This window comes from Ailuropoda melanoleuca, chromosome 2, assembly GCF_002007445.2.
Source record: "Ailuropoda melanoleuca isolate Jingjing chromosome 2, ASM200744v2, whole genome shotgun sequence".
In the NCBI taxonomy this organism is placed as follows: domain Eukaryota; kingdom Metazoa; phylum Chordata; class Mammalia; order Carnivora; family Ursidae; genus Ailuropoda; species Ailuropoda melanoleuca.
The window spans coordinates 126,442,055-126,468,149 of NC_048219.1; the positions used below are offsets into that span (position 1 = coordinate 126,442,055).

The window sequence follows — 26,095 nt, forward strand, 5'->3', positions numbered from 1 at the left end:
ATTTTTCCAGTTATTCTGACCAAAGATTTTGGAGTCATTCTTCACTCTTCTTTCTTTAATATAGCATATATAATCCATCATCAAATTCTGTCACCTATGCTACAGCTGACTCGGGCTATTTCATATAAATGGAATCATACCAGATGCGGTCTGTTGTGTTTGGTTTCTTTCGCTTAGAGTCATGTTTTCGGGATTTATCCACATGGTAGCATGTGTCAGTACTTCGTTCCATTTTGTGACTGAACAGTTCTCCGTTGTGTGGGTATACCACATTTGCTTTATCCATGTATTGGTTGATGGACACCTGTGTTACTTCCACCTTTTGGCTATTGTGTGTAGTGCTGCCATGAACATTCCTGCACAGTTTCGTTTGAGCACCTATTTTCAATTCTTTGGGGTATACACCTAGGCATGGAGTTGCTGGATCATATGATAATTCTATGTTTAACTTTTTGAGGAATGGTCAACTGCTTTCCACAGTGGCTGCACAATTTTAGATTTTCACCAACAATATATAAAGATATCAAGTTCTCCAGATCCTGCCAACACTTTTTTTTCCTTTTATAACCATTCTAATGGGTGTGAGATGGTGTCTCATTGTGATTTTTATTTCCATTTCCCTAATGACTAATGACATTGAGTATCTTTAGATAGAGCTGCTGACAATTTGTATATCTTATTTGGAAAAATATTTACGTAAGTCTTTTACCCATTTTTTAACTAGGATGTTCATCTTTTTTTTTATTAAGTTGTAATAATTTTTTATATAGTCTATGTACTAAACTCATCAGATACATGATTTGCAAATATGTCTCCAATTCTTCATATTATCTTTTCACTATTCTGATAGTGTCCTTTGATGCATGAAAATTTTCAATTTTGATGACATCCAAATTATCTACTTTTCTTTTGTTGCCTGGGCTTCTGGTGTCATATATAAGAATTCTTTGCACAGCCTGAAGTTATAAAAATTTTTTCCTCTGTCTGTTTTAACTCTCACATTTTAGTTTTTTGATCCATTTTGAGTTAATTTTGTTTGCAATGTCAGATAGGAGTAATCATACTATATCCTGTAATTTATTTATTTACTCTGTTTATTTCCCAGATCTCCCACCAGAATATAAGCTCCATCAGGGCAGGAAAGTATTCTGTTCACTCCTCTAACTCTATTGCTAGCCTGACCAATAGGGACTTGCACATAATAGAGGCACAGTATTTATGAAATGAATAAATTAATTGGCCAAAGAATGTTCCAAAGGGAAGGCAGCTATATTACTTATATCAGTATATTACTATGGAAAAGAGTATCCCTGATGGAAGTTTTACCATAAATTTTACCACAGTTCTACAACAATGTGCTATAAACAAATTAGCTCATTTGATTTTTGTTCTATAATAACCTAAGTCACTTCAGATTTTTTTCAAGTTCCTTTTTCTTTATAATTTGGGGGGAAAAAGAAAAGAAAACCTCATACAACATTTGGAGTTAACTTTTATTTATATTTTTTTATTTAACAGTTTATTATGATTTATAACTGTCATTTTAAAAAACATCAATCCATCAAACCATGCAGAAATAAGTATGCAAAAAGTCTGCAAAACAAAACATACTTTAAACACATGCACGTAGAGGGATTATCTGAAATTCTGGATTTTTCAGTCCCTTCGTTGTTATGCTATGGCAGCCAAGTAGCTTAACTTCAGTGGGAGTAAGCCTCCCGGATCTGGCTTCATTGCAGACGCCAACCTCTGTGTTCTCTTCTGCCATTTGCCCTTAAAATTTTCCTTTCGGGTTATTCTGTCTGTATGAATAACATCTTCAAGTTCCAGGTCTTCATTAGATCTTTTGTCTGAGGAAAGTCTTCCCATTGACATAGTTCTTTCCCATTGCTGTGGCTTTCCAGGCAAAGTCAGCTCCAGATAGATCTGACTGAAATAAATATGGTTGCCCCTCACTCCAATCACAAATTAGTAAAGAAACTCCAGTGTATTCTTACATCACAGAAGCTACTCTCTGAACCAGGTGAGCTGTGGGAATGGGTTCTTGGTAAATGAGATAGTATTGCTGAGCTAGTTTTCAAGCTCTGTTCACAAGCACTCTGTAATCTGCGCCCATGCCACTATACACCAAACCTCTATGCTTGGTAATTGGTTCCATGTTGTGTACACTTTGCTCATCTTACAGAAGGGATTTCTGTTTCTTCTCAATTGCTCATACCACACCATTTTCAGCTTTAATTCCCACTGAAGGGGTTCCTCTAGCTACACCAGCCAAAATATATTCAATCTGGACAAGTCTACCTGATGGGCTGAATGTAGTCAGCAAAAAGGTGTAACTGCACTCCGCCATCTTTACCTGGAGTGCCCTGGAGTTTGCTTTTAAAGAGCCTTGTATCAAATTGTATCTTGATCACCTTGGACCTTCATGTGCCCTAGAGGGATCCATTGGCCAATAACTAGATGAAACTTTGATGTTCAGAGTCATAAAGAACAAATATATAATTTTGGAATTTGTTCATTTACTGAGAATGTATCAGATACTGTTGTAGATGCTGGTGAGAAAACACAAGCCAAGTAATCCTCAAACTCTGTCATAGGGTTCACTATAGGGAAGACAGACACACACATTATTAAACTATGCCCTTAATATTCAAAAGAATGAAAATATGCAGTCTATTACTAAAAGACTACTATTGGACAATCAGGCATGCAAAGTGTCCAAGAGCTGGTGCAGAATATAGATGTATGCCTACCATTCCCTCTCAGTGACAGTTTGTTTCCTGTGGACATTGAGGATCACTTCCCTCTCCTCTCCTTGTCCTCTGAAATCTCCTTGTACTTCATTCCCTCTGAGCTCCACCAAGGTTGAGTCTTCCTCCACTATTCTTTGGCCCATGTAGTCTATCTACCAGGGACCTGAGGGAAAGGGAACAGACTTCCAGATTCTGGTGAGGAACATGAAGGAAAATTGTCCTTCCTGGTCTAGCCTCCATGAAAATAATTTATAACACAAATCAAGTCCTTTCCTGCTGAGATTGGTTGTCCCCATTACATAATTCCTCTGTTATTATGCTACAACAATATCTTTCTCTTTTGTCTGCACTACCGAGCTAAACAGAGAACAAACGAATAACCTGATTTTCCTAGTAATATATGGCCCAGGACCTCGGAAATGGATTTTCCCCAAAATCCCACTTTTCCCCAAAAAGTGAGGAGGGAGTATCAGAAAACCCCAGTTGACTACTAGTGTCAACTCTAATAAACGATAAATCAAGCTGAAGTTACTTAGCCCAAACCAGGACTAACAATCTCCTGGCCTAGTCCAGAGAGCCATATTGGTTCATTTCAGTCTGTGGTGCTTCCAATTGATTGGTAATAAGACATAAGAGTTGATAAACATTTTAAATTCTGCTTGTGGCTCACCTTAAGAACATAATTTTTGGAGGAAATTTCTCCAAATAATTAACAGGAAAGAAAAGATGAAGCCAAACCTTATTAGAATAAACCAAATTCTATTGCTAGAAATTTAAATTGAGTTTATTGCAGATACTCATAAAAGATCTCATTTGCCCCATTTTCTATGGAAAACCCTAAAGCAATTTTGTTGGCACTAAGTAACTAACCCACTGAGGCCATGAAAGTCTATCTAGGCCTCTACTTTCTTTACACAGCAGAGAAATTTAATGCATTTGGAAAACAAAATGGGCTCCAACTCTCAGTAATAAAACTAATCCCTCATTAACTGTTGAAAGCACTATCTATTCAAAATCCAAATTAATCTTAGAAGTTGATCAATAAAGCATAAAAACCTCCAAGTACCTAAATTAACTGAACATCCATCGTCAAAATCCTTTTTTAAAGTGAAGAAAACAAAAACAGCTCATAGATTTTAATAAAACTAGATTACTTCCACCTATAAAGAATCTGGTTTTCCTCTGAACTCAAAACTACTTCATTAAAACTTTGTTAGATATGTTGTTTTATATTTAGTGCCATATGAATATATGGAGGTGGAAGGGGGGGAAACTATTTTTATTGTGAGAGGTATCCAGAGGGAAAAAAATAATAAAACACTCCATCTTACCAAATAATATTAATTTTCATCTCCTCTGGTTCATAATCATCCATTTCTGGTAATTATGAAGACAAATCAAAGTTCAACTCCCTTTCAAGCTATCTTCTCCTTCCCAAGATGATATTTGGATGCGAAGAGAAGCTGGCCACACTTCATGGCATTGACGAAGGGACTTTGTGCTCTCCTTACCTTTTGGTGTTTCATCCCACCAGCCTGTAAGGAGCAAGCAGCCTCTGTCCTCACTGGCTTGCGCTGAAGTGACTGCAGTTTAATTTGCCTATTCTGTTGCCTCCTTAGGGAAAGGAACTGTAATTTCTCCCAGGAAACTTGTCCACCCACCAGCTCTCCAAGATCTCCTTATTTCTCATTGGTATTACAAATCTCCTGCGGTCTGGCCATGAATCCCATTTAATCCCCAACATTAATATCTTCCTTCTGCATTCCTCAACTGGAGATATGTGGAATTTTTCAAATCCTTTCCATCACATGTGAAAGAAGGAGACGCGTGAAAGTTATTTTTGGTCCCACTTTACCTAAATATACTATGCAGCCGTTTCTGTTCTGGGATGAGCAGGTAGTCAAAGACACCATATTCAGAATTAGCTGAGCAATGTACAACTTCAGAGGCATAATTGAGATAGACTGTAATTTGACTAATACCACCTAAATTTGTGTTTATGCTCATAGGTACATGGTGACCTATAGTGACAGTCTTGAGGATCACCTCCCTCTCCTCTCCTTGTCCTCTGAAATCTCCTTGTACTTCATTCCCTCTGAGCTCCACCAAGGTTGAGTCTTCCTCCACTATTCTTTGGCCCATGTAGTCTATCTACCGGTGACCTGAGGGAAAGGAAACAGACTTCCAGATTCTGGTGAGGAACATGAAGGAAAATTGTCCCAACAGGAAAGGAGGTACAAAACCCCATAGTTTTGGTTTCTATCTCAATCATATAATGTCTTCATTTTTTCCATATTTTCTATAACTAGGACCAAGGCCAAAGAGAGCCTTTAAGCTGCCTGGGGAATATCTCTTTCCCCCAGTTCTTTAAGGTTTCTGTACTTTCATACCACTAGAACAAAAAAAGTTTTCCCCTGCTGCTTGGATAAGAACTTTTGTTACATGTCTTATAATCTCCATTCACTATCCCTTATAAGACTCTAAGATCTCCAAGTTTTCCTTGGAGATCTATATATATAAAACTATATTTACAGTTATATGCAGACACACTTCTGAGACTTTGAACACCATTTTCTTTCTCAACAAAGTTTGTATTTTAATACTGTTGTTTCCTTAACTTAAAATCACTTTTGAAACTTAAGCACGAATAACCACTTCTTTGTTTTCTCTGAGTAGTCCACAGTTTCCAAAGATAGCGGAATCCCAAGGCAGAATGATTGATGGCAAATAAAAAATAAGTAAAGTAAGTATGTTTTAATATTTATTATATTGGACTTTAAATTTCTTAAGGATAATGTTTATGACAAATTTGTTTTGGTATCAACCTGAGTATATATATTAACTAGACCCTGGATTAGTGTTTGAGTGAATTAAAGAAGCACGCTCTTTCTTAGCCTAGTCCAGACTCTGATCTTAATAAAGACTGAATACAGAAAGAAGTTGCTTCTCAGTTAAATGCTGTGGAGCCTTAGTATGTACACCTATCGGAGAAGAATATGAATGAGAAAGGGTAGAGAGAGATATTCCATGTTAAATCCAAAAGGTCAGAAGATACTCAGGTACCCGGGACTTGCTGATATGGGGAGAACGAGTAAAATTGAACAGAACTTAAGAAATAACTACTTGTTCTTCCTCTGATCTTGTTAGATCTCTAAGTAGACCAAGCTTTTGTAGGAGAAGGACTATACTTGAGACATGGCTAACAGGGGTTCCCTTTTCTTTTCATCAAACACACCAAGCTTTTGCTCTTTTAGGAAGTTTGCACTAGTGTTGGCAAGCTCATTGCCGTTTATCCTACAGGTCTTCTCTCAAATGTCACCTCCACCCAAATCCTTCCCTAACCACCTGACACATTATAATCTCTACCCTCCTGCACTGAAAACTCATTATTCTGTCACATCACCTATTTTGATTCTTCTTTACATGTACTAGTTTTTCATGTACTTGTTATATGTTTGCTGTCTTTCAAACTCCTCAACTCCTACACACATCATTTACTCGCATGAGACATAGCTAATTTAATGTCTGTGCTAGTTATTTTATCCTGTAGAATAAGGACAATAATAGTACCTATCTCAAAGCGTTGTTTAGAAGGCTTTAATGAGATAATACATGTAATACAATTATGCATAGTAATTTGACACATAGTAAACTTGAAAAACAGCTATAGTTGCATGAAAGAATGAACAGCTGAATAAGCAAAAAACCTTTGGAACCACAAACTATATGTTCCAAAGCTATATGAATTAAATTTTGTGTAAAATCTTTACATCTCAAGCCAATTTCCCTTTTTTTATAATATCCCAGCTTAGAGTCTAGTCTACACAAAATGACAAAGAAGACAAAATTGTGAAGTTATTTCTTTCTTGCAATTAAACAGGATTTTCCTCCTCAAACCACAAGGCTCAGGACCCTATCCTTTACCCATGCCCTCTCCAGCTCCCACACCTTCGCTGGCTTCAAATGTTAATGGTTCTGCTAATGGCCATATATGTTATAATCATAGGGCTTTCTGGGAATAATGAGCTAATGATAAGCACCCCACTTGATGGGAATTACAGTGCTTATTTCAAGAGATTCTGTGATGAAGGAAGTTTTATAAGTCCAGAGGGCCGTTTGGCTGCCCCTCAACTATAGTACATAGGCTCCTGCTCATGAAGTCAGTCCAGACCAGACTGTGAAAACAGCTCATGAAAAACTGAAATGTAGTGCCGTATCGAAAATGCAACACAAATCTTGTAGTATCATCTTAATTCTGTATACAAAGTACTCCAAAATCATATAGATTTTGACCTGAGATCATTTAGAAAATGATTAAGAAGGGCAATAGGTTGCCCAGTTTGGCACAGTTTAGCAAAACACAATGACTTGTTGAAGAGAAATACTGCATATTTGAATTAGTAGATCAAGAAGGAATTATGAAGAATTATTTACAAAACAGATTTATAACCCTGAGTCTGTTCATCATACCAAGATCACAGAGACTTCACTTTTGTTCTAAAGTCTAGAATTTAGAAATTCTGATAAAATGGTGCTTAGAATTGTGATGGAGGAACATTTTCTTTTGCTAGAAACAATAGAATATAAATATAAACAGTAATATCTTCTTTCAGTAGTAGTTACCAAAGGACAAGAGTAAAGTTTCCAAACTAAAGTAGAATATATAAAAGACTTTTATTTACAATTTACATTAAATTTAAATTAATTTATTCTAGGCCCCAAACCTTTCAGATGCTATCTTTTACTTAACTCATTGTCACATTAAGAGTCTAGAATAAAATGCTGCTTAATGTTATTGATGAGATCTTATATCTGAATATTATTTTAGCTAATCTACTGAAACTCATCAAAGCAATCATTTCTCTTCTTTTTCCATTCTGATTCAATAATGTGATTTTACTCCTGACATTAAAAATATTGTCCTCTAGGGGCAGTGGAATTCAGTGTGATGTGAGCAATCAGCATATGACCCCAGATGAAGAGTGTCAGCTACATGGGGAAAACAAGCCCCTTTTGTTCATCCCCAGCTTTGACTCTCAGGTGCCTTCAAAATCAGAGTCCAGGTTAAATTAAAAACAGGAAAGTCTATGCTGGTTCCTTTCTTAGGAACCAAAATAAAAAAATAATGTATTGATCACATTTCTCAACTAAAAACACTGAGTATATTCCAAAATATTTGCAAGATCTGGATCTTTAGTAATGCTCCTCAGTTTGGGGCATAGTAGTAGGAGATAGCCTTCCAGAAAACTTCAGTCATTTAGTAGATATGATTTCAGAGCTTCTGAAGTCTTTCATTCTTTGTAATCCTTTTCTTAATATTTCAATTTCTTCATCTACACTACTTGCAATGTCATCCATTGTTCCTGTCACCCCCAAGATCCATTTCTTTCCTCTGCAAATGTACGTTTATGTTTCCTAGAGAGTCGTCTTCCTTCACACTCTGTTCTTGGGGTTCAGTTTATACTAATCCTACATCTGAATCCAAGCATTAGACATAGGACTCATGACAGAGCACCACATCCCATTGGCAACACAAATTGAATTAGGAAAGGATATGTGATCCAAATGTTACAACTGGGGTATTTCACCTGTCTGGCAGGGTGTTTGGGTCAAGGATGGGCACAGGACCTAAGCAAGTTAATGACACTCAACCAGAACTTTTGGTGGCATTACTGAAATGTAGATTATCTTTCCTTTGGATTGAAGTTAGTAATAAAGCAGCCTTGAGTTCCTGAGAACTATCTAACCTTCCTGTGGGAAGACATGCCCACACAGAAAGCCAACACAGAGGAAATCATGGCCAAGAATAAGGACATTATGAATTCTTATGACATTATTTGAACTCCTGTATCTAGCTATTCCTGAAGACCTCCTGCCAAATTTTTGTTACATGTAAAAACTAATGTTCCTTTTTTCTGAAGACTGATTCAGTTGGATTTTCTATCATCTGGGACTGAATGATTCTGTCAGTATATTGCTCCATTACTTTTCCAGAATGTCAGGATCTCATGTCATAATATTCAAACAGACAAAAACAATGATCACCGAATTATTTCAACAGAAAGTAGATTGGAAATTTTACCTGTTAATCCAGAGATTAGTGAGGGATCAACTGCATTAACTTAGTGTCCCATGGCTCCAGAGCAAGACTATTACAAACTTTCTGCATAATATGACATATAGTAGTAACATTAATATAATTAAATAAGTGGCAACATATGATTAAGCCATGTGCCTATCCTTCAAAACAGACATAAGCCGATCAAAATAACTGCAGCAAATTTTGAGCATTATAATAATTTCAGATTTTAAAAATACATAGTTCAGTCAACTCATAATTCAGTTATATTTTCAGTTCTCTGTTCATTCATTCATTCATTCATTTAAGGAATGTTTGTTGGGTACCAACTGTGGGCCAGTCATTTTGCTTCTTGCTGAATGCACAATATCTGCATGGATTAATAAGCACTTATTTTGCCTCTTAAACCCAGTGGGTTATTTTAGTATTCATTGGTACTTCCTTTGCAAGATGGATAAGAGAGAAAAAAAGAGATGAAAATCTTTTCAGTTAAATGTCATCACCTGTAAATGATTTTACTGGTGGCTGAATGGAAAAGGACTTTTAAATGAACGAACAATGAGAAATTTGGAGATTATTTGTCATTTCCATTTTCCTCTAATTTCCTTCTCACCCATTTTAATAAATCATTGATAATTGGCCATATTCCAAGTGAATGGATTTGTCAGAAAGCTCTGGTTATGATGTTCATTATAAGTATTTCAAAAATAGTCATATTTTGTCTACACAAAAATTGAAAAGTGGGCAACTTTATAAACTATCTGGATAATTCAAGTCAAGTGTCCTAATTACTGATGCACAGTAAGGTTTTTGATGATCAGAACATCATAACAAATTTAATTTGGGGAAATTCAATAAGATTAAGCAGTTTGAACATTCTACCGTGAACCATGGTTCCAGGAATCCAAAATTTGAATCTTCATAACTTTGCCCCCAACCATTTGAAGATGAGAGTTATTTAGTGCTAATAGTTGCAATCATTACGTTTAAAGGCAAAGAGAAAATACAGTAAACAAAGCAGGAAAATATTTTTGGTGTATAGCATAAACACACAAACAATTATCTTAAAATGTAATCTTCATGTGACTTATTAAAGTAGATTACATTTTAATGTGCATTGCAATTTGCACATTATAGAGAGCACTCTATATGCAGCGTTAACTGTGTGACCAGCCTGACAACCTGCACAACTGAAGATATAAAAAGAGAAAAAAACCCTCTGCTATCTTTCTCTAAATGGATGTATTTGGTGTTGATAGTCAGATACAGTTTTCACCTTTATCCCAGCTTGTTTCTGACCCAGTGGGTTAGTGTTAATCACCACTGTAGGCACCAATAATTTCCCCATATGTGGAATTTGATAAGTTAGAGCACCCACTTCAATTCAAGAAGATTCCAGCTGACTATCCAGTTATCGCTATGGACAGCTTCAAGCACATCCATGGCTGGCCTTGTATTCTTAGCTTTATCAAGCGCTTTGCACTTTTTGTCTTTTATCTCTTAATTGAGACCTGACTGCAAGAAATGCCTATCTCTTCAACTAGGTTGCATTAAGTATTAACTTTAACCGCTTTGGGTACTTGAGGTACAGAAGAGGGGGAAAAAAAGCCTTAAGAAGCTGGGTAGAGTGGAAAATCTCCCCAAATCTCTATTTATAAATTGTGTAAATGCTACAGTGTTTTTTAAAAAGTAAATAAATCTTTATCTCTTTTCCAGATTTAAAAAAAAAAGTGTTTATATTACCAACTGGAGGAACATTTATGAATCCTCCATCATATTTGGCAGTAATAATAATCCTACAATTCTGGCCAAAAGAGATAATATTTAGGAAGAGTAAATAATTCAGTAATAATAGATGAGAAAGAACTTTGTATTTTTGTCTCTGGAATAACTAGGGATGGGCTCTTCTCTAAAGGATATGGAAATAGGTTTAATTTGAGCCGAGAGCACACGCATCCAAGGATTCGGGATGGCTTATATAGGTTCCAAGTCTTGCAATTTCCTTTTCTAAATATTTCCCTTTCTAAATATCACCCAATTTGTACTATTTTGTGAGCTCCTCGAGGGCTCTATCTATGCCTCTTGCATCTTTTCCTCCCAGTTTCCTGTATATGGTAGACTTTTAACTTATGCTCATTGACCTTAATCACATTCACACGGGGTCTCTCTCAGCATTTATGGAACCTCCCTGTGACTCCTCTTTGTACTTCTCTGTGAGAGATCTCTAACTGTGCCAGCACTGTGGCATCTGTGGTAGGGGCTCCTCCATGCCAATACAGAAGGATTACTTGGAAAATATATGTCATGAACAAAAACAGTCACTTTAGACAATAGCCCTGAAAAACTGAAACCCAAGAAAAATGGTAATTTATTCGTGAGGCGGGGGCCTGATTGTTGCTAATTGAAATGACACTGCTCAATTTTTGTACCAATACTTAAAAACCGAGAGTAAATGCAAGATATTACTGTTGAGTTATCCCTTTAGTCAAAATGTCCTCAACTAACCAAGTCTAGACAAGAAACATCTCCCTAAGGATCAGATTAAAGACAAAGCTCTAAAATTAATGTAGACCTAGGAAGATGCACAGAGACGTAGAATAACAAGACCATTGACTCACGATAGTCCTTACAAAACATATTAATGTGACTAATTGAAAGTAAATTTCCCATATTATATGTAATTCCAGTCAAAAACTCAGCGATAGACCATACGCTAAAGGGTGCGTGGTGAAAGACATCTATCTTTACAAGGCTGATGTTATGTTTTGAAATTTTCTTATATAGCAATTAGTGCTCAAGCCCACATTCCAACTAGAAGTGTTGGTTACCATAAAGCTGTCTAGATCTGAGAAGGGAATAAAAAGAAGACAGAATCATAATTCTAAAAATAAATGAATGTTAAGTCCAAATGAGAAGAAATTCTATCCTCACCGCTCATGTGGTGCCAGAGCACCATAGGATGAATTAAAGTTTCATTCATTCATTCACTCACTCACACATTCATTCAGTTCACAAATCTCTGAGAACTTTCTACGTGGAGGCACCAGAATAGCAAAATGAACAGGCTCTTTTTGCTGTCCTCTAAGCATGGTTGGCAGGGCACTCTGCTTATTTAAAACTGAATCATTACAATTTGAATCAGAAGGGCTTTATGAATAGTGTTAACTGACAGCAAATAACACAATCTATTCATCACCTATACTACCTACGAGGGAATACGGGTTTTCCTTCAAGATTCCTAATTCATCTGTTGGTCAGACACATTCATCCTCTCTTATACCCACACCGGGTCCCAATCCCTTCAAGAATCACAGTGTATCATCACCAACATTAATTTGTAAAACCTACACTTATTATGGGGAACAATAATACTATTAATAAGGGTTTAATATTCTGCTTTTCTTTAGACATGGATAATATGTAAAAAGAAGCATTTTTTTCTTTTATGCTTCTAGCTTCAACTTCTAAAAACTCCCCCTCCCCACTTAAAAGGAAAGACAAAATACTCTCATTTTATTGTTTTCTTATAGGCTCATAAAATTTTAGCTTTGTGTTACTTTTTCAAAGACTCTATTAAACTTGATACATGAGACTGGTAGGCTGCCACAAACTCATAAAAATCTTTTCAAAGAATTGCTGCCTAGCAGTGGAAATTGAATGGCAATTTCTAAGAATCAAGCTAATGGCTTAAACTATAGAAAATGTGAAGCCCACTAATAGATAATTTAGGATTTCCCCTCTCTCCACCCCCCACCACTGGAGAGAACAGAACATGAGCTTGAATAAAATTGCACCAAGATCTTATTAATCTTCAGTCTGTAAAAGCTCAATTTTCTTAAGCAATGGGCTGTGGTATACATACCACAGTAAAATCTATGCTTAAAATCTTCCCCATATTTTGGAGCTAAAAGTTCTGCACCTTTTGACTATGCAGACACTTGTATTATTGTCAGTTTCAAGAGTTAAATATTCCAGCAGGAATATGTTACTACACAGCGGTACATAATGCCTGAAAACCCCCTGCACCAATATTGCTCTCAAATTGGCAGCAAGTGAACAAGGGACATGAAGGATGCTTCAGCCCAGTAACCTATCCTTCCTTCTCTCCTGGGAGCCACTTGGCCAGCTTTCATCCTCATAATTATAATAAATTTGACATTTCATAGATAATATTGATTTCTGTATTTTAGCATTTCACCATAGGTGACAGTCTAGCGTCAAGAATGAAATTTCTATTGATCTCCTGCGCATTAATCTCTCATGTGTATGTGATCATTTTTATAAGACCTTTTACTGCACATAAATCAATATTTCATATTTCCAGCTATGCCAGAGGAGATGTCATATTTGTAAACTGTGAGTTGACACCTGCAATTCCTTCCTGTTCAGCTTCAACTGTTCAGTAACAGTCGATTCAGGGTTGGGAAAGGATCAAGCTTAAGAAACAAGGTAGATGAAAGGCATGAATGTAGACTAGAGTAATTAGCTTAATGAACAAAGAAGCCAGGTAGTGAAATACAGTGAAATAATGTTGCTTCTATAAAAACTGCTTCTGTGGATATAGCATCTGAAAAGAGAGTTTGGCTTTCCATGCTTGCTAGGGAGCTGATAATAGATTTAAATATCTGTGTTAATAAGGAACATTGAAACACTTTTAAATAATTGCTTTAAAAGAACTAACAAATCTTGTTGCATAAGAAAATCACTACAATCTCATGAATGTTTGACACAGAAGTATATTATCTTCCTACCCACAACTCCAATAGGGTGCCAACGCCGAGGTGGTAGTTTTCAGGGCTGTGATCAGTTTCCTAATTTTGCAAGGATTTTAGAAAGTAAGTAAATCATTTTCATAGTTCCATATTCAATGGTTTTCATATTTTGAAAATAAGATCTTAGAATTATATATGAAGATTCTGATGAATCAAAATATAATAGTATTAGGAACAGAATGTGAGCTCTTCTTTGTATGAATTTTAATGCAGAGTGGAAACTAGCAGGTATTTTTAATCAGTAAATCCTTCACTCTAAAGAGCTACTACTCTTGTAACTACTTAGGGATCCACTAAAGTATTTATTTTGCCCATTTCAATGGCAAGTAAAAAATCAGTGTGCATTTGTATAAATATATAATCTTGCTGGACCTGTCTAAGCTTTATTATTTTCAAAACTATTTCTTACCTATTACATAATTGGAGTTAATCCATGACATATTTTAAGAACTTTGAGAGTAAACCATTGGACACAAGCTGATCTATGTGGATGCTTATGCTTCTCTGTATAAATTTTCCCTGTCTATTCTTAACACTTGCTGATAGAGGTTATTAAATGTAAAACTCAATGAAAAGGTATTGAGAATAGAACGCTATCTTGTACAGCATTAACATTTATTCTCTAAAGACTTTCTGTTCCACATATTTAAAGAAGTTCAGAACTCCAAACCTTGTGCAATAAACGTTTTCAGATTCTGACAAAGATGCTTTTAATTCAATAAAGTGTGTGCTGGTTTAAAAAGATCTACTTTAAAAACATTTAAAAAGAACTACTTTTTCCCAGATAAAAGTGGACTTGGAAATGTCCACTTTCCAGCAATTTCCTATAGTCACTATTGACACACTATTATTTCAAATTATATGTCGTTTCACTAGAAGGAAATGCTACTCTTGCTTATTTTTTAAAGGCCAATCCTTTTTGCTGGTTTCTGAAACATGTTCGTGGCCATAAAATATGTCAGCAAATGACTGTTTTAACATGATGACAGACACATTATCGGAGTGTGACTGACTAGTGTATGAGTGACTATATTTTGACAGATGTGTCAGCTTTTGACTGAAAGAGCACAATTAAAAAAAAAAAAAAAAAACACCTAGACTGAATGGTGAGGTATTACTGAAGAAGCCAGCAGGTGGAACGTATCTTTACAAATACTTTAGTTTCTCAAGTGTCAAAAGAATTAGTCGTGAGCTTTAGGCATTATAAAATTTATTTCATTTGAGCCGGCCAGCAGAACTTTGTGTCCTCAAAACTTAAGAACTTGGACTGTTAATGTCCAAGTTGCCTGGATCTAATGCTACCATTTTGTCTTAGTTAACATTCACTGTACCTTTTGGTGTTTTATTTCTTTAAAGGTGAAAATTTCTGAGCCCTGAAATCCCAAAGCCGAAATGACCCCCTACGTTCCTTACTAATATCTATTCCTTAAGCAAATTGAACCACAGATTTATTCTCTTAGGGAAAAATACGTCATTGATTTTGTGAGCAAAAATTTTTAGCAATAACGGGGCATATGAGGTGATGCTCCCAAAATTACAGAGGGCATTTTTAAAATGGTGTTTTAATTGGCACTGATGATTTGCTACTTTGTGTCTCTTTCTCTCCTCACACTTGTCAGTTGCCTTTTATGTTTCAGAACCCATAGAGATTTCTCCTGGACACAAAATATGATCACCTCTGTTCTCATGCCTCTCCCTCCATTGCCTGAATCTACTATTTACAATTCTTGGTAAGGCTGGATGCGCATCTCCTTGGTTTCCATGACTCTCATGGACACTTTTGTCATTGTACTCAATCATTCTATTATTTTAAGTGTTTATATTTCTTTCTTTTCCACAAGTTGAGTAATCTTTTCTCTTTTCCTGTCAGTATTCCCATTGTCTTGTACATAATATATATTTAGTATATATCGCTAGATGAATAAGCAAATCTTTATGGAACGAACGAATGAATGAATGAGTAATACAATCAGTGGTGCATTTAAAATATAATGTTTTACAATGAGAGGGGCCATTAATTCAATGATCTGGATTACACAGAAAAATCCACTTCCTTATTTTAACAATACTATAAATTTAAGCTCCTTGATACCATTTTTTTTTTAATCAAAAGGCATTTAGCATCTGGTAGAAACTCAGTAAATAACCTGCACAGTGTAGTACGTTTTTAGCTTTTGATTCATACAGAAATATTTTTTAATTTGTAAGTGCACAAAAAAGTTGTTCCATAGCTTCAGCATTTTAAAAATATGCATGCTGTTAGTGTTTTAATACAGGAAGAAATGAAGATTCTAACAATTATGCTTAGAGTGTATTTCTAAGATCTTTATAATAGCAATAATTTTTTCTAAATATGATAGGAAAAATGATCTCTTTTCTTTATGCTAACTTCCTAAATATAGATGTTGCTGGAACATTATTCATTTTTAAGGAAAATTTGGCTTAATTTTTCAAATTAATTTTCCATTACTTAAAATGTCATAATTTATAAGTCAAAATTTCAAGTTCTAGCTAGAAAATTTAAAAGGAAAAATGCATGCAGAAATTATTTGAAGTCACGTAAAACCTCAAATTATGGTGAAAATTAGAAATGTCTAGAAAGTAAACATAGATTACAGAATTTTAAAGCTGGAATAATTTTGATTATTTGGAACCAATTAGCTGCTTCTGTATAAATTATATATCTGGAGTAACTGACAACAGTCCAGAAGACCCCATTTTCAAAATAAATTTGATGTCCTAAAATTATGAGATTGCTGATGACAACTTGGACACAAAGAGAAAGAACAGTTTCTAGCGTGAAATCAAGAAGGATGGACTTAATATCACAGTAGGCTTCATAATATATGAAAACAACTAAAGTGTTTCAATGGAATTCAAGAATTTGATATGCTGTGGCAATAAAAATCCCCAGGTTTAATATTAAAGGATAAAGTCATATAAAAAGGAGTTTATTAAATATATATGAATTGAAAAATATGGATATGTGCTATATAAATATTTTTACTAATGGATTCTTATGGGGGTACATTTACCCAAAAATATCTTCACTGTTAAGAAATTAATATCAACTACATATAAAAAATTAAATTCAGATTTCCAAGAGTATTTAAAAATCTTCTAAAATTAAAATATTGGAGCATGTTCAGATTAAAAAGAAGCATTTAAAGAGACAACTATATAAATTAAGGATTCAATGGATATATTTTTGTTGATGTTTTTACCAAGAATAATATGGAAATTTTTATAGTGCATAAAAATGGAGTAAAAGGAAATGATTCAGTTGCTTCTTCAGAGCTAAAATTATAAGTAAAAGGAAGAGCATTTATTTTAATTATAATCAGAGCACAGTATGGAATATTTTTGTTCATGTCTTACTCATGGAATCTTTTAAGAAATTCTCGTGTTGATTCTGGTTTCCCAAAATTTAGAAGTCAAAAAGGAAACCAAACATGGAGGATTTACCCATGAAAGTCTCAGCTTAAAAGATAATAACAGGTCTAGAGAAAACCTGACAAATTATGAATTACTTTTTTAAATGTATGTGCCAAAATGTAATTAAAAGTGGTAGTCAAACCTAAAGAATGGTTTGACTAAAGAAACTTTCTTTAGTTTAGCTTATCCCACTCTTGCTTACAGTATTTTCTTGGGAGCCTACAATCTATTGTTTCCCTTATAAGGTCCTCCCTGCTAAACTTTTGAGTGAAGTCAGGGGTCTGTGGTGAGGGGAAGGGAAGTTTTCAATTTTTATTTTTTTCCTTTTTGGATCATTTTAATTTTCTATACATACTCAATTACCTCTTTTATAATTTTTTAATAAAGGAATTAATTGTTTAAGCAGGGTGATGATAGCTTTTGTTTTCCCTTCCCTTTCTGAAAATCTGTCTAAATCTTTCTTAAAAAGCTAATACGTGTTGGGGCACCCAGGTGGCTCAGTGGGTTAACTGTCCGACTCTTAGTTTTGTCTCCAGGTCAGGATCTCAGGGTCATGGGATGGATGTCCACATCAGGCTCTGTGCTCAGTGGGGAGTCAGCTTGGGATTTTCCCGCTCTCTCTCCCTCTGCCCCTCCCCCCACTTGCATATGCTCTCTCCCTCTCTCTGTCTCTAAAATAAATAAAATCTTAAAAATAAAGCTAATATATGCTATACACACACCCAAGACTAAATGAGAAACAAAAAGATCCATATATATAGTCAAACTTTAAGTTGAAGAAATCTTACATATACATGTATGATTTTATATGTGTGGGTGTGCATGCGTGTATGTATATCCAACATGTCTGGATCAACATGCACAAAAATGGCAAAACAGAGTCATCATAAAGTTAACCTGTTTTTCCCACCAAAAAAGTGCCCATAATGACATATCCTTTTTTATCCTGGGGCTCAAAATATGACCACTTGTCTTTCAGTATTGAAGTTAATATACTTCCAAACCCCCATTACTCAGATTGGAGAGACACAGTAGCACAGTGAGTTAAGAAAGCAAATTTTAGAGCCGACTTCTGCCCCTTACTAGAGATGAGACTTCAGGTCAGTCACTTAGTTTCTCAATGTTTTGGTTTCTCTTCTGTAAAGCGAAGAATATTTCCTACCTCTAGTTTTGGGTGTTGTGAGGATACCACGAGTTAATATAAGTAAAGCCCTTAGAAAAGTAAACTGCTATACAAACATTAGCTAAGATTAGTATTCTCCCTCCAGATGTTTCCAAAGATTCCCGGGGTGGTTTGCTCAGTCCAGTTCAACCAAATTGTTATTATCTATGGAAAGTCTGGTCAGTCAGCTAAAGAAACGCATTTTCTCAGCTTTGCTGCCGTCACTATCACACAGTATCACCAACAGATATGGGCAGTCTGGGTAATAAAAGAAAAATTCATTGATTCAATAAATATGTGTTGAGTGCCTTCTATGGGCCAAGCATTCTCCTAAGCACTGAGAATACAATAGTGAACAAAACCAAGCCATTGTTCTGGTGGGGTTTATATGTATTTTATTGACCTAGCTTATAGTCAAACCTCCACAATTTAGCAGTCTAAAACTGAGGTCATCAAATAAGTTGATTTCTCCCAAACTATTCTGAATGTTGAATGCTGTTTTAATGGGAAGCTAAACAGTTTTCTGACAGTTCTTCCCCAAAAGAAATACCTTAAATTGCTTTAATGTCCACTGAAAATTCTTCATGTTACAAAAGCAAGAAAAGAATATGACATGTCAACTGTGTATTTGTGTATGTACGCATGAACAAGTGTAGGGTCAGCGGTAAGTGTTAAGTGATCACACCTGCAAACAACAAAGTGAAAGAGACTTTCATTGTCTTTTATTTAGATTTAAACTTAAGTCTTCTCATTCCAAATTTCCACTCATGGAAAACACTTTGAGAAACAAAAAAACACCTCAATGCATTCAGGGATCAATGGAAAATGTTAATCAGAGTAAATATTTTATAGTCAACACTAAAATCTTAAGCCTAAATGCAAATGTATATGTATATAAGGTTTTCCCCCCAGGAAATATAAACATACTGCACTCTTTGTCCATGGCAGCTATCCTTGAAAACATGATTCTACATGCCAGTGATGTAATTTCACAGAATTCAAGGAACAATGCTGATCAACAAACTTACCAGTAAAATTCTAGCCTGACCAAGTTGTTTTATAATTCCATCACCACAGAGAAAGGAAGAATACAGAATATCGGTGCATAGCTATCCTTAATCAAATTTGCATTCCTTGGAAGGAAAAGATTCGGTTTTATAGGAGAAAATCCCAACCAATGGAAAAAGGGGTATCTACCTGTCTGCTAAATTGAAAATCCCTTAGGAGCACAACCAGACAGAGATTCCGCACATGCTTAGAGACTCTTGCGGTGTTTTCCCAACTGAGATTACATTTCCCATTTGAAAAAGGGAGAAACACGGAACTGCATTCATCTGGAAAATGGTATGCTGTGATTCGGTACATCCTACTGCCTCAAATGGGAGTTACTTCAACATGCATTTGTTAATTCCACACATCTCAAAACAAGTCTCTTTCAGAATCCATACTCAATATTTTAGAAATCATTTATGGTGATAAATACTAGCAACTGAAACTTGAAATCATGCAAGGTTTATTATTTTTGAACTCCACATTTACATGTCTACATAATATATATTCATTTATTCAAAATACACACTGATCACATGGTAGATATACTATAAGGAGCAGCATGTAAGACACATGTCAGTCTTACCCTCACGTAAATGGGTAGGAAGTATTTTAAATATTATAGGGTAGAAAGTAAATACACAAATAAATACCTCATTATAAATTCTGATGAGTGCTTTGAAAATAAGGAAGAGGAAGGAGACCCACTCCAAACTTTGTGGTCAGGGAAAGTTTCTAGAATGAAGACTGAAAATGAGAGCAGAAGAATAAGAAGCTTTTAGTGAACTGGGGGACAAGAACATGTGTGAAGGCTTTGCTAGGAAATTATTTGACTAATTTATGGAACTAAAAGAGCCATAGTTGAAGCTTGGTGAAAAATGGGGAGAATAATTCCAGGAGAAAATGAAGAGGGAAGTAGGAGACATTGGATGCAGGTCCCCAAGGCCAATTGTTTTAATTAGGGGAATGACATTTTCATATTGATGACATGGAACAATCACACCAGAGAGAGTTCTGAGGAGGGCAAGTAGAGAAGAAGGGAGACCAATGGCAACAATGCCAGCTGTGTACAAAAATGCTATGAAAATCTTGTTTTTTCCACTGACAACTTTAGACATCTGTCTTGAATTGGTTCTATACAATTAGTAGAAACAAAATTCATTCTCTTTGAAAAACTTATTGTGAATTATTGTCAACAATAAACAAAAACCATTGTCTATTAATATTTCAAGCATGTGATGAGTTTATATGGTTTATTATGGGATCCTAACTGACATCTGTAACACTTCCATATGGGAGATGTGTCTCATGTGAATGTCGGGGATCATGGTTAATGGGCATGTGCTCTGTTCCAGAATGGAATCCACTCCTCATCTCCACCTAATTTTTGTTTTGTAGGAACAGGGGTTCAGTGTTGATAAATTTTTAGTTTTCCAAAATAAGCTAGAGATCTGGATTTCGATGTGAAATCTTCCAATGTTCTATGTTGGCTCAATGTTTTAAAAAATATATTTATGTTAACTTCCAGACCTGTCAATGACTGAGACTTTGGCCATTATAAAGCTTGTCTGGCTTGTGTGGTGAGGTGATAGAGATGATTGCACATATAGAAGAAGAGAATTTGATTAAGCAACAAAATAATCCACAAAGTACCTTTCTAAAACTGAACTACTCTAAGGAATCCTCAATATTTAATAATTTTCCCAAAATCAAAAAATAAATATGCCTTTTCTACAAATGAATTCTATGAAAATATTTGGCAAGTAAGCATTCTCAAAAATGCCCACTGTACCCAATCCCTTAAAATAGAGATTAAATAATTTAGGATACTCAATCATTTGTTCATTCATTCGTTCAACAAATGCAAGGGTTCAGCATTGTGTTTGGCACTGGCACAAATAGGATACAAGATAAAATCCTTGTTCTCATAAGGCTTGCAGTCACTGGGTGAGGGAGGTAAATAAATAGGTTGGTCAACACATTGCAGTGTGTTGAATGGTTTAAAATGGGAGAGTGCGGTAAGATACCAAAATACATAAAGGGAACATATAACCCACACTTGGAATTGGGAGGTGCGGGAATGGGCTAGAGAATGTTCCTTGTAGAAGTACCTTATAGCAGAAAGATAAGGATGCATCACCTAGGTATGAGTAAAGAATGAGCATGTTTAAAGACCAATTAACTGCAAAAAATTAAAATGCTTCCAACAAATTGTTGAATGGCAAACAGAAATAGGCCAACCATAAGAAAGAGGAATGCAGAGAATAAGTCAGACACAGAAGTCCTAGCTTCAAACAACAAGGCATTTGGTGGACTTTTGGAACAAGTCTCAGCACTAAGATCCTCCAGATAAGTAGCCATGAGAAACAGAGACACTCTTTCCAAACCAGCACTCCAGGTGACCACATATTTTAGAGTTAAAAGAGTGCACAGCAAGTTCTTCAAAGATTCCTGAAACCAAGCACTGGCTTCTCATGCATGCTGTGTAGTAAGGAATACCCACGTTCTCAGTGACACCTTGCACAAAAAAGCACAGCATCTTCACTGGAAACAAACCATAATTTGAATGAGCATGGAACCACCATTTGGTAATCCCCACCACCTCAAAGATACTCAGCCCTCATAAACTATCATCCATCTTTTATTGCAACTCTTGAGAACCCAGATCTCCCCCACAGGAACTCCCGTAACTACTGTGACCAGTTATACACTCTTATGGATTTCTGTCTTCAAATGTTCTAGGAAATTCTCTTCTCAGTACTTACACTTGATTTCAGAGGGGAGAAGTGGCAGAAATAAATTAAAAAGCTACTCATCCTTTGCTTATTTCTACTGGAAAGAATGAGGTCAGGAAAGTCAAGATGCTATGGGAGTGCGGTTAGATAATGAGGGACAGGAGGACTGGGATGCCCACTACAGAATGTTCTGGTGAGGCAGGGAATAAAGGAATGGCTAGCTAGATCCTGGGGAAAACAGCCCAGGAATGCAGGAAGTGGATAAATGGAAAGTAAGTCTAGATAGAGCTGTGACATAGAGTGATATATGCACAGTGATTTCGATATCTACCAGGATGTATCCATTAAGAGTCCTTTTATTTATAAAACCCAATTTAAACTGGCTTACACAAAGATTATTTATTGGTTCATATAACTGAAAGGTCCAAGGAGTATGTTGGGCTTCACATACAGCAGGAGTTCAGAAGTTCAAATGATGTCAGTGAAACTAGGTTTTTCTCATTTCCCTGCCATCTAGCTTGCTGGCCTCTGTCACTAAGCACAACATACTGACTTTTGACAGCTTCGGGCTTACCCTGGTGGCAGCAAGGTGCTGAATTTGGTGTTCGGTTTTATGCCCTCATTTTAGTACTTTGTCTTATGTTCTCATTTGACCTCTTTCTTTCCCCCAATTTTTGTATATGTGAAAATACACATTATTTAATTTACCATTTTGACCATTTTTAAGGGTATGGTTCCGCGGTACTAAACACATTCACAGTGTTGTGCTACTGTCACCACCATCCATCCCCAGAACTCTCTTCATCTTACAAAACTGAAACACTATACCCAGTGAGTATTTAACTTCCCATTCCCTCCTTTCCCCTAATCCCTGACAACCACCCTTCTGCTTTCTGTCTCCAGCATTTTAATTATTCTAACTACCTCACGTAAGTGGAATCACACAGTATTTGTCTTCTTGTGACTGACTGATTTCACTTAGTGCAATGTCCTCCATGTTCATTCATATTGTAGCAAATGTCAGAATTTCACTCCTTTTAATGCTAAATAATACTCCATCGTTTGCATATACCTCATTCTGCTTATCCATTCATCCATCAGTGGATACTTGCACTGCTCCCACATTTTACTTCTTGTGAATAATGATGCTATGAACATAAGTATACAATTATCTTTTCAAGAGCTTGCTTCCAGTTCTCTTGGATATGTACTCAGAAGTTGAAACGTTGGGTCAGATGGTCATTCTATTGTGGTTTTTTGTTTTTGTTTTTTGTTTTGTTTTGAGGAAATGCTCTACCACTTTCCACAGCAACTGTACCGTTTTACAGTTTTAAATTCCCACCAACAGAGCACAGAGTTCCGATCCTTCCACATTCTCACTGATACATTTTCTGTTTGTTTGTTTTTGATCAAAGCCATGCTAGAGGTGGTAGTTGGTATCCCGTGGCAGTTTGGATACACGCTTCCTAATGATGAGTGATGTTGAGCATCTTGTCATGTGCCTGTTGGCCATCTGTATAGCTTCCTTAAGAAATGTCTATTGAAGTCCTTTGCCTATTTTTGAATCAGGTTGTTTATTTTTGTTGTTGTTAAGTTTTAGGAGTTCTCTATATAATCTCAATATTAATCCCTTATCGGTGTGTGATTTGCAAATCTTTTCTCCCATTCTGTAGGTTGCCTTCTTACTCTGTTTATAGCATCTTTAATGCAATTTTTAAATTTTTCAGGAAGTCCAGTTTGTCTATTTTTCTCATGTGTTGTTTGTGTCTTTGGTAGTCACAAGATATTTAATTTTGATTTTTAAAAAGGCAAAAGACTCTTTTCCAGGATTTTCAAAAAAATGTTCTGTTGTCTCCCTGGCTCTGATTAGTGCATGCACATACCTAAAGCAATACTGTAACCAGACCTATACTTAGAATGTATACAAAGATAAGAAGCATTAGGAAGAGGAAAGTATTTGGGGAAATGTCCTTTATCTGAAAAGTTCTGGAATGGTAATGCACAATACAACTCACAAAATTCCGTAAGTGTATACCAAACTGGGGACTCAGTCCTTCTTTTGTACAAGCTCTATAAACATTTTAGCAAAAATATATCCTAACAATGAGTCACAACCTGAAACATGCTCACTGTGCTACATTTTGCTCAACAGGTCAGTAGGCATCAAGAGGTACTGAAATACAAGGCCCTGAATGTCTCAGTCAGTTAAGGGTCTGCCTTTGGCTCGGGTCATGATCCCAGGGTCCTGGGATCAAGCCCTGTGTCAGCTCCCAGCTCAGCGGGGAGTCTGCTTCTCCCTTTCCCTGTGCCCCCACTTGTGCTCTCTTGCTCTTTCTCAAATAAAGAAAAAGAAATAAAATCTTTAAAAAAAAAAAAAAGAGGTACCGAAATAAAACACAAACACTTAAAAATAAGTTGTATTGAGGGGCGCCTGGGTGGCACAGCGGTTAAGCGTCTGTCTTCGGCTCAGGGCGTGATCCCGGTGTTGTGGGATCGAGCCCCACATCAGGCTCCTCTGCTATGAGCCTGCTTCTTCCTCTCCCACTCCCTCTGCTTGTGTTCCCTCTCTCGCTGGCTGTCTCTATCTCTGTCAAATAAATAAATAAAATCTTTAAAAAAAAACTATAATAAAAAATAATAATAAAAAATAAAAATAAAAATAAGTTATATTGAATATCTTCTAGATTACTTTCTTTTCACCTCAAGAATGATGTGGTAGAACCAGAATAATTTCAGAGACCAATTAAAGCCGGAGGAAAAAATATAGCTTAGTCTGTTCAGGCTGCTGTAGCAGAATACCATAGGTGGGGTGGCTTACATACAATAGAAATTTATTCTTCACAGTTCTAGAGGCTACAAAGTCCAGGATTAAGGTGCTGGCAGATTAGGTAAGTGGAGAGGCCCACTTCCTGGTTCACACATGGCCATCTTCTCCCTGTGTCTTCACATGGCAGAAGGGGGGAGGAAGCTCTCTGGGGTCTCTTTCAAAAGGGCATTAATCCGGGGCGCCTGGGTAGCAGAGCGGTTAAGCGTCTGCCTTCGGCTCAGGGCGTGATCCCGGCGTTATGGGATCGAGCCCCGTCAGGCTCCTCTGCTATGAGCCTGCTTCTTCCTCTCCCACTCCCCCGGCTGGTGTTCCCTCTCTCGCTGGCTGTCTCTATCTCTGTCGAATAAATAAATAAAATCTTTAAAAAAAAAAAAAAAAAAAAAAAAAAAAAAAGGGCATTAATCCTATTCATGAGGTCTCCACCTTTATGACCTAATCACCTTACAAAGGCCCTGCCTCCTAATACCATCACATTGGGATGGCTTTCAACATATGAATGGGGGGGGGCATACAAACATTCACTCTATACTAAAATCAAAGTAAAATAATTATACATTTTTTGTGTGAATAACAGGTAACTGAAAGAATACACTAGTAAAACCTATTAACTCACTAAAAGTATAAAGGTATCAATTGAGTAAATATAGGTTTAATGGGTAGAAACCATAGGATTTGTTGAAAAAGTAGGTGCATAGAGTTAATTTGAGAGATTAGTTGATAGCAATGACTTTTGCATAATTCAGAACTAATAGGGCAAGGGATATTCATTGAAGATCAAGCCAATTAAATTTAGAGTGAACGAAAAAGAAATTGTACTTACCTCAGTAAATAATAAATATGAGGAGCTCGTTAGAAACTCAAGAAGTGGTAAACCTGAAAATTTAAATGAATCTGAAAATATTTTATTTAATTATGAATTTCAGAACCATTAAGTGAAACTGGCATGAATAGAACTTTAAGGATTTCATAGATGGTAATTATACACTCTCTTAATTTCATGTCCACCAATATCTTGGTCATTATTTCACAAGGCAGCATATCCCATTACAGAAAAACTCTGCCCGTTAGAAAGTTCTTCTTTTATTTGAACTAAAGCTTCTAGTTACTTCCATCCTACCTTAGAATCACCCAGGAGAAGGGAAAGAAGAAAAAAAGATTTATATTCAGAATTAAAATCATTGATTTCTATGTGATCCAGCCAATACAGACTAGAACAGAAATATGGCCGCCTCTTTTGTCCAGGACACATATCTTCTACTAATGCCCCCAAATAAAAATTCAT

General features: G+C 36.0%; 1 pseudogene; it reads right to left on the bottom strand.

Annotated features, from left to right (window-relative positions):
- Nucleotides 1-1,671: 1,671 nt before the first annotated feature.
- Nucleotides 1,672-2,350, bottom strand: LOC100465097 (annotated as a pseudogene).
- Nucleotides 2,351-26,095: the final 23,745 nt, after the last annotated feature.